Source organism: Glycine soja, chromosome 3, assembly GCF_004193775.1.
Source record: "Glycine soja cultivar W05 chromosome 3, ASM419377v2, whole genome shotgun sequence".
Taxonomy (NCBI): Eukaryota; Viridiplantae; Streptophyta; class Magnoliopsida; order Fabales; family Fabaceae; genus Glycine; species Glycine soja.
The window spans coordinates 28,049,156-28,060,413 of NC_041004.1; positions in this window are offsets into that span (position 1 = coordinate 28,049,156).

Below are 11,258 nucleotides of genomic sequence, written 5' to 3' on the forward strand. Positions count from 1 at the left end.
AAACTTCATTGTAAAACTTAGGCAAATAAATCCCATTAAAACTTATAAAAGCATATTAACATCATTTCTTGAAAGTCAGTACAATTAAAAAAAATTCGTGATAGGTTTACAATAATTACGACCTTCAGAAAGATATGAACTTTGCAACATAATAATTAAATACAAGAGTAAAATAACATAGTCTTCATACATGATAATAAAAAGTATCATAATACCGTGTTATAGGAAAATAAAATGTAATTACAACTCATAAATGTCTGAAAGTAAGTGTAACATGTAAATCTATAACAAATATGGTTATCTAAACCTATGTACACCTAACTTTGAAACGGATACATCCAAAAGAAAACCTAGGTCTCAGAGCAAACATCTACTCGACCTAGGGTACCAAACTGTATCTAAGACGGATCCTCAGAAGGATCATTCTCATCCTCCTTAAATGAAGGCTCTAACTACCACGAAAATTATATGTACTCCTTTATCTCCACAAGCATGAGATCATTATGGTATCCTTTGATGTCGGTACTTGAAAATTGTTGGTTGTATGGGTGAGTCCTTTGCTCCTCAAATTCCACAAACAACACACAAAACATACAACTTAAATAACCATGACATATGGTTTTTCTAGGCAAACAACACTCTCAATGCCCTAGAGCACATAACTATCACACTTGACATAAATGTCTATGGTACTTAACACCATTGACTATCACTCTTGGGACAATCAAATACTACACTTGGTATCATTGATAATCACACTGGACACAACTAACTGTCACACTCAACACATAACAGGGCCCAACAATGCCACTAAGCCTCCCAGGTATTGGTGGTCTTACACAACCACATGAATGCTAGTTAGGAGTGATTGCCACATACGAGTACAATGTATATGGATTCCCAAGCTCCTAACACCAAAAAGTATAGTCTTAGAGCTCTTTAGGAGTAGCAAAGTGAGGCATGTGAGTTCCTTGCGCCAAATGAGTGCACCAAATGCTAGGTAGTTACCATTCGCTAATTCTCCCAGGTTCTTCGAACCTCTTCTCCCGCTATACCTCAGTGTACCATGTAAATCATCCATTTCTCAACATAAACCTCACCATCTCACATATGGAACAAAATCATATACATCACCATCTTATAGATGGAACATAACCACATACCTCACCATCTCATAAATGGAACATAATCATATACCTCATCATCTTATAGATGGAACATAACCACATACCTCACCATCTCACAGATGGACCATAATCATATACCTCACCATCTCATAGATGGAATATAATCATAACCACACCATCTCACAGATGAATCCTAATGACAAAACATGTCATCTCACAAATAGGATAGAACTAACGATTCCTTACTCTTCCTTCAATTTTCTTGAATCTTTTTTCCGCATCGTGTGTGTAGCCCTCGTGTCACGTACAACAAACATTCACACAACAAGAAATCATGGTGAGGATCAAACATACATACTAGTCTCAGGAATCAATCTCAATCTCTCGAGTAATAAAGAGAACATGTCTATTCACGGACAACACAACAACTAAAATACAATCATTCAAAAATTATAGCAAATAATTTGTCGAGGGTTGGACACACTTGGACCCAAACCACAATGTGTACAAATAAAATGACAATTTACATATATATAATAGAATATAAATTCGCATGTCATAGATATAATTGTCAGAGTTCACACTATGCTGGTCCTATCATTCAACAATAATAATAATAGTATACATGCCTTTCATAAAATGTATCAACAGAAAAATCATTACAATTTTAGAGCATGCATCAGTCATCAGATTTTGCAGTTTATCTCAACAATCATATAACAACTAAATCAATAGTTCCAAAACTAAATAGTTCTAAGGTAACTTTATCCATATACATGGTTTTCAATTCTGATTTGCATATTGTCTCAAATCACTATGTTGCTTAGTTTGACAAAGTTTGACTCCTAACTTATTCTCAGTGCTCTTGGTGCACCAGGAATCAATTTTTCACAAAATGTTTCCCTACATTTTCACACCTAATAAACTCATTTTTGAGGCAAAAAATTTAATAAAACCAATCCATAAAACTCTCATTGTTAGATTATTTTCGAGACATATTTTATCCGATACAATGTTCTAAAACTTTTTTATTCATAACTTTTGCTAGAAAACACTGATTTAAGTGAAATTTAAGGCTAACACTATGTTTTTAACACTCAACGAACCCATTTTTGGCATCAAAAACTCTAGGAAAAGATCTCAGCACATAGATCCAAAATAGGGAAGCAAGCACAAAAAATTGATGACAACAACATGTTCAAAGAAGTTTAAAACCAAGCATAGAACTCAAGAGTTGGAGAGAACCCCTTACCTCTTGTAGTCTCCACGTGAAAGAGAAGGGTACAACCAAGAATGCAGTTCTCTTGAGTAGAAAATACGCTTCAACAAAACTCAAGAACATGAGAGAAGATTCAGATGATAAAGAAGAATGAACAAGGCTAGATTGAAGGGTGAACTTGCTTACCAACACTTTTAAGCTTCAAGGTTTCTAGACCAACCCTCAAGAACAAGAAAGAGAAGTTTTGTTGCTCTAAACTCCCCTAGAAGATGATGTGAAAATGAGAGGAAATGACAAGGTTTTGAGTTTTTAATGAAGCTTGTAAGTGTGCTTAAGGCTTTAGTCCAATGGATTAAGTTGTTGGCTTAATCACTCAATTTTGACTCATGAATGATCCTTGCTTGGCCATGAAAAACGTGTACATCACTACCAAATATGGTGTGCTTCACTTTTGAAATTTTTACTTAAAAAGGCTATAGTAGAGTTTTGCCAAAAATGGTGAAATTTTTTTTTGCTAAAATTGGTAAATCTTATCCTAATCTTCTAGATTAGTGTGCTAACCTACCTTAGGATATGTGTACTAATAAACATCAAATTTACCATATTTTCATATGCAACTTAAGACATTTATTTGATACTTTAGGCCTTATTTTGAATCAAACTCGTTATGTTTTAAGTTTTTAATATATTTTAGATAGGAATTACGATTATAAAAGTTTTTAATACGATTTTTTTAGTACAGAAAAATAGGGCAATTTTACAAGGTAGCCTCGCTCAAGTGAGGTATAGACGCTCATGCTAGCTCAAACAAAGGAGAAAATGAAATTTTACAAAAGATATCTCACTTAAGCAAGGAGCGCGCTAGACAGTGTGTCTAGAAATTGAATTAATTCAAAATAGAGATAATTATAGATATATAGCTCGAAGATAAATGAAGAAAATCACTTGGAAGATAATTGCAACAATTAAAATAGATTATATCAGCTGAAGAGATAATTTCCTTGTATAGATTATATTATTTTATAAATTAAGGAGATTAGTTGTCTCTATTAAACACATCTATGATTCTATAAATAGAAACACATGGGTAGTAGCATAAAAGACACCTCTTGACACCACCCTTCACTGAAAAACCATCTTCTATTCTTTCTTCTTGTATTTAATGAGTGGTTAGTTTCTTTCTTAGCTAGGAGAGGAAATGATTGAATCCTATTTGATGTGATTTTGTCACACTAATATATTTTTTGAGTTCATTATTCGCCTTCTATACTTAATGTTTTGTGAGCTTGTGCACCTCAAAGATGATTCCAAGAAATTGACGTGCACTTTGATGAGTCTCGTTGAAACCCTAACTGAATCAAACACTTAATTGGGGTTATCTCTGAGGATAGAATAATCTTGGTTAAGCCTCGCTAATCCCTGAATGATAATGTTGATTGCTTGTGTTGCTTTGCTAAAGGATTGAGAATCAAGGCAAGTGATTTAGGGTCTATCACCTAAGGGAATAAGGATAAAATATATTAGTGAATTGAGGATGAACGATATAACAACGTATAAGTGTGAGAAATTGAAACAAATAGGGGGATTTCGAGTACAACCTTAGCATCTCAACATTATTGTTTCCCTTTACAATTTTTATCCCGTCAACAAGTAACTTCTTACCTTTTCTTTTATTTTTTGTTATTAAATTTTCAGCACATTAATCTCTTAAGAAAAATTTCTTTTTTTTCTATTTTGATTAGTTTCAGTTTTAGGTAGTTTAAAATATAAAACACAAAAATATCTTAATCCAAAAGATTTTAATTTGAATATTCATCTTTGCATTATTCCCTTGGGAGATGATCTGAGCTTCGACTCAGTACTATAATTGAGATTGAGTTACACTTAGCATACGTAAATTCTAAAAAAATTAAAGCGTTAACAATGTTTTTGGTGTCTTTTATGGGAATCAGTTGTTTGAAATTCAAATTAAAATATTTTAGATTTTATTTTATATTATCTTTTAGGAAATTATATTTGTAGATTAGATGTTATTCATAACTATTATCTTTGTAGATTTTATTTGTTAGATTGTTATTTATATTATCTTTTATTTTTATCTTATTAGATTTAATTGATTTATCCTTTCAAATTTTCAGCCGTTGATTTTATTTCCTTTAACTTAAAAAAAATCTCAAAATATACATATAGATAAAGATATAATTCAGTTTTCTTATTAGATCATAGATTTATATTTTGAATTTATCTTTCTAATTTATCTTTTAGAATTTCAACATTTATTTTTTCTTTTATTTTCCCTTTTGATAAAAAAAAAATATAAAATAGACAAATATATTTGAATTTTTCTTTTATTTTCAATTTTCAGCATTAAATTTTAGTTTCCCTTTTTTTATAAATTTTTTGAAAATAAATAATTATATATTTTAGTTTTTAATATAGATTTATTTTCCTATTTTTATCTTTTAATTTTCAGCAAAAAAATTTCTCTTCCCATTTTAAATATTCAAATTCTCAAAAAATATATCTATAATCCCTTCGATTGATTTTTGAAAAAAATAAATTGCCTATTTTTAATATTTTAATGTTACCTCTTATCTCTTAAATTTTATTTTTCTAAAAATATTTCTACTTACTTGTTTTAATTAGAAAAAAATTATAATAAAAAAAATATTTAGGTTAAATGCTCTATTCTTTATATAAATTTTCTATTTAGTTATTATCTGATATTGTCCAAAAATACCACTTACCTCTTCTTTAGGAAGAAATAATAAATATTTCTTTCTTTAGTATTACACATAAGTGTAAAAATGGCTAAAGACCCAACCATGGCCAAATTAGAAGTCCACCAAGGCATAGATGTAAAAAACCTATTCGTCCATCAAACAAGCGAGAGTATAAAGTAAAAATTCCTAGTCGGATCATTAATACTCTTCATAACACTGAATTTATGAAATCTAGCAATGAAGAACCACATACCCACCTTATGCGATTCCAACAAATAGGGACATTAGTAAGAATACCCAGAATAAAAAACAATCACATTAAGATGCTACTTTTTCCCTTTTTCAACTTAATTCTCAGCCACACCATAGTCTATCCTTATGGGAGCAAATCAAAGGCGAGTTCTTCAAATAATTCTTTCCAGAATAAAAAATTGAAGTCATCAAGGAAAGGATAACTAGCTTCCGACAAATGGCATATGAGTCTCTCTTTGATGCATGTGAAATGTATAAAGCTTTACTTTCCACGGTTACTCCGATTACACTCAAATCTCCATGTTTATAAAAGGAACAACTGATGAATTTAGAACAATGATAAATGTTTCAACAGGAGGATACTATGTTAATGGAACCACGCCCAAAGTAAAGTAAATTATAGAAGATGTAGCAACTAGTGAACGAGGTTGTGATAGCAATTGCACCTCTCCAAAGGACGTACCCAAAGAAGACATCGAAGATGAATCCATCAAACAACAAACACAAATGAAAGCTATAATGGAGAACGTAACCAAAAGCAAGTAAAACAACTTCAACTATTGATACTGCCAAAATAACCAAGTTTTTCATGTGAAGAGTATGGTGGTAACCAAATTCATGAGAAAAATGCACTAAAAAATTAGAAGAAGCCATAATCAACCTTAGCACCACGTCCTACTCCAACCTCGAGACACCATGGAGGTAATAAATTTGTTGAAAGATCAAGTAAAAGAGTTAGCGATGCAAATAAAAGAAATTTCCAACAAGGTTGATTGCAATGCCGTAACAAAAAGAAGCAAGTTAGCAACTAAAGAGCCAGTAAGAAAAGACATGAAGGTAGATTACGGAGTAAAGGAAGACATATAGAAGGAGGACATGATAGTTGAAGAAATAGCACAAGCGCCAATTAAGACAAATAGTCAACTAAAACGAGAAGCTAAACAAGCAATTACATGTGAGAAGTTGTATCCTCGCAAACCAACAAAGTAAGACAAGGAACAACGATATAAAAAGCTTATAGACTTGATTAAGCGACTCAATGTCACCATTCCTTTCACTAATGCCATAGACATGATGCTAGAATAATCAAGGCTCTTAAAGGACCTCATAACTAAGAAGAAGAGTTTGGAAGACTATGGCATAGTGACTCTTGAAGAGGATTACAATGCCATCTTGGAGAATCCAAAGAAGCTAAGTGATCCCGGTAGTTTTACTATTCCTATATCAATTGGAAATCTATCAGTAGGAAGAACATTCCTTGATCTTGGATCTAGCATCAACCTAATGCCATTATCTTTGCTAAACAAAATTAGAAAGGTAGCAACGAAACCAACACGCATGATGATACAACTAGCGGATCCTTCCATTAATTTCCTCTTGGAATGATGGAGAACATGCTTGTATGAGTTAGGAGGTTCACCATGCTAGTGGACTTTCTCGTCATGGATATCAAATAAGATGTCATTGTCCTTTTAATTCTAGGAAGACCATTAATGAATTCCACTAATGTCGTCATCAATGTTGCGGATGACAAATGCACTTTACGAGTGGATGACGAGGAGATCATATTTGATGTGTGTGAAGCTATTAAGCACCCGAAGAATAAAGGAGTTTGCTTCAAGATGGATATAATTGATGAAGTAATAGAAGAGCAAACTCCACAAATCGTAACACCAACACCATTAGAGCTTGCTTTAACCAACACTAAGGAAAACCTCACACCTGAGCCTAATGAAGAGCTGAGGGAATGCATCCAGCACCTAGATTCCTCAAAGGAAGTGCTAGAAAATAAAATAGAAGATCTAGGAACCTTGATTAAACTCCTTGCCTCCTCACCTTAAATATGTCTTTTTAGAAGGCAAGTATGAGAAACCAACCATTATTAGTAGCACATTGCACAAAGAGGAAGAAAAAAGACTAATGAAGATACTAAATAAGCATAAGAAAGCCTTAGGATGGAAAATCTTCGACCTCAAAGGGATAAGCCCATCCATATGAATGCACAACTTCAACCTTGAAAAGGACTTCAAACTAGTGGCACAACCACAAAGGAAACTCAACCCGGTGATGAAAGAGGAAGTTCGAAAAGAAGTATTGAAGCTTTTTGAAGCTAGAATGATATATGTCATTTTCGACAGTTCATGGGTAAGCCCTGTGAAAGTAGTCCCCCAAAAGGGTGGAATAACAGTGATAAAGAATGACAAGAATGAGCTGATTCCCATAAGGATCTTGACCAGTTGGACAATGTGTATCGATTACCGCTTTCTCAACAAGGCAACAAGGAAAGACCACTTTCCTCTTCCCTTCATGGATCAAATGCTTGAGGTTAGCCAGTCAGCCTTCTATTGCATTCTGGATGGATAATCGGGTATAATCAAATTCTTGTTAATCTGGAGGATCAAGAGAAAACAACCTTCACTTGCTCATTTGGAGTCTTTGCCTATCGAGGAATACCCTCTAGACTTTGCAATGCACCAGCCAAATTCCAAAAGTGTATGAAGGCCATCTTTTCTAACATGGTAGAAAAATGCAGAGGTATTTATGGATGATTTCTCTGTATTTGAAGATTCTTTCACGTCATGCCTCAACAACTTGGAAAGAGTCCTAGAAAGATGCATTGAAAAGAACTTGTGCTTAAATGGAAAAAATCGCACTTCATGGTAACCAAAGGTATAGTGATCCAACATTAAAATTTCAAAAGAGGTATTGAAGTTGATCAAGCCAAGATAGAAGTAATTGAAAAGCTCCCTCCACCTCGAGAGGTGAAAGGAGTAAGAAGCTTTTTGGGGAATGTTGGTTTTTATAGAAGGTTCATACAATGTTTTTCTAAAATTGCCAAACCCATTAGTAATTTACTTGTCAAAGAGAACTCATTCCACTTTAATGAAGAATACCTTCAAGCTTTCGACCTCTTGAAAAAAGAAGCTAGTAACCGTACTAGTTATAGTGGCTCCTAATTGGGGGAAAATTGAATTAATGTGAGATGCTAGTGACTATGCGATAGGAGGAGTATTAGGACAAAAGAGGAATGAAAGATTTCATGCTATCAACTATGCAAAAAAGTGCTAAATGGAGCCCAAATCAACTATGAAACAACGAAGAAGAAAATGCTAGAAGTGGTTTATGCCCTTGAAAAGTTTCGATCATATCTTATAGGATCAATGGGCATTGTGTACACCAACCATTCAATTCTACTCACCAAAGTGGATTCCAAGCCAAGATTAATTAGATGGGTCCTTTTACTACAAGAGTTCCATGTAGAGATCCGAGACAAAAAAAGGGTGTGCCATCCTAGTAGCCGATCATCTATCAAGATTGGTCAATGAAGAAGTCACCAAGAAAGAAAAAGAAATTGAAGGAGAATTTCTAGATGAGACACTCATGGCAGTAAGTTTCAAGGACGAGGACTACCCTTGGTTCGTTGACATTGAAAACTTTAAGGCCACGAGACAGCCACAGGAAGATATGAAATTTCATGAGAGAAAAAGGTTCTTTCGAGAAGCCACCAAGTATGTTTGGGATGACCCTATTCTTTTTTGTATTGTTGTTGACAATTTGTTAAGGCGATGTGTAACAAAGGGAGAACAAGCTAGCATACTTTGGCATTGCCATAACTCACCATATGGAGGTCACTTCAATGAAGAAAGAACAACTACAAAGATCCTTCAAGCTGGAGTCTATTGGCCTACACTTTTCAAAGATGCTCATAACCATGCATGATCATGCGACAACTATCAATGAACTGGCAACATATATAGACGACATGAAATGCCTTTACAGAACATCCAGGACGTAAAAGTCTTTGATTGTTGGGGAATTGATTTTGTTGGTCCCTTACCATCCTTGCATGGCAACGGATATCTCTTGGTAGCGGTGGACTATGTCTCAAAGTGGGTGGAAGAAATTGCTAGTCCAACCAATGATGCAAAGATGGTGATTAAGTTCTTAAAGAGAAACATCTTTGATAAGTTTGGAGTGCCTAGACTCTTGATTAGAGATGAAGGAACACACTTTTGTAATGTTCAACTCTCAAAGGTCCTCCAACATTATGATGTTTGACATAGAGTAGCATCGCATTATCATCCACAAACAAATGGACAAGCTGAAGTTTCAAATAGGGAGATCAAGAGGATAATAAAAAAGACCACAATTACTTCAAGGAAGGATTGCATTGTAAAGCTTGATGATTGCCTATGGGCATATAGAACAACCTTCAAAACAGCCATTGGCCTCTCCTCGTTTCAAATAGTGTACGAAAAAGCATGCCACCTACCAGTGTAGTTAGAAATAAAAGCTCATTGGGCCCTGAAGTTCCTCAACTTTGACTCTACAATATCAGGAGAGAAAAGGAAGGTACAACTATAGGAACTTGAAGAGATGTGCCTTAACACATATGAATCACCCAAGCTCTACAAGGAAAGAACCAAGAGGTACCATGACAAAAAGATCCTCCACAAAGAATTCAGACCCGAATGACAAGTATTACTCTACAACGCAAGATTAAAGTTGTTTCTCAGAAAATTAAAATCAAGATGGAGTGGTCCCTTTATTGTGAAAGACGTTAAGCCTTATAGAGCTAGAGAGATAGAAGACCAATCCAAAGACCACAGTTGGTTGGTAAATGGCCAAAGATTAAAGATCTACCTTGGTGGAAAAGTCCCACAACACACCATAGTCATCAGGCTAAAAAATCCTTAGAGTGACACTAAACGTCAAGCTAGTGACGTTAAAGAAGCGCTTACTGGAACCCAACTTTATAACTCTTACTTTTTATATTACATTCACTTAGGATAGCTTTTAGCTTAAATTTTGGAGTTCAAATTTTTTTTTATCACTCAGTAGTGTGACATCCTAGAAATTTCTACCCGGAATTTTTGTAAACGGTGCATTTTGAATGGTTATATATATGAGTATTATTCAGTGTATTTATATATGTGTATATTCCTGGTAGAAGTAGGTATTTTGGGGGAAAGATACGCGGGTTAGGCTAATTAAGGAAGAGAAATTCATAACTGGATGGTTATAGGTTAATTATCAATTAATTAGTCTAAAAATCATCGTTTTGCGTGCAACTTAAAATTTAACAAAACCAACCTCTGAACCACACTCGGGGTTTCATTTTGAGCATTTTGATATATAAATATATTGCTCACTTTCGAAAACTGGCCCCGACGGGTGCAGAGAAACGCGAGGGACTGGAACCAGAGAAACGACACGCAAACCGATGCAGGATTTTAACATTTCAAAAGGTCAGATTTTTCTCTTCTTGTGACTTAGTATGAGTCACATCAAGAGAAAAAGTGGGCCCTTTTTGCTCCACTCAAAAGAAGACATGTGGCACATCTTTAAAAAAAAAATAAAGAAAAGCCTTTTAAACTAAAAGCCACATTCTCTCTCCTCACTCATTCAGCCCAAAATTTTTAGAAAGCTCCTCTCTCTCTCTTTCTCACGTTGCCATCCCTTCTTCTTCCTCCACCATTGAAGCTCCATCAAAGCTCCAACCTTTGGTCATCATTTCTGCTCCAAATCGCGAAAGGAAGCCATTTTCGGAGTCGTGAAGCGCATCTCTACGTGTGGGACTTCGAAATTTCAGGTTTGGGTGGACTTTTTTCTCCCATGATTTTCGTGGGTATTGGGTTTTAGGAGATATGATGGGTAGTTTTACTAAGTTTATGCCTTATGATAGTTATTTGTGAAGAAATTTGTTGAAAGCATGCTAAACTTGTCATGTTTGGTGTGAGTCAAGCTTACCCATTCTGTTTTAGTGTTTTTATGATGATGCTTGTGATGTTTGTGTGCTGAAATTGCTTATGGAAAACTGCTAGAGATGAAGGGTAGAGTTAACCTAGGGTTAGAAAGTGAGAATGTAGTGCCATGAGTGGAAAAAAGTGATGCTTTGAGAGTTTGAAAGACTAAATCTGGACTTAGTGGTAATGG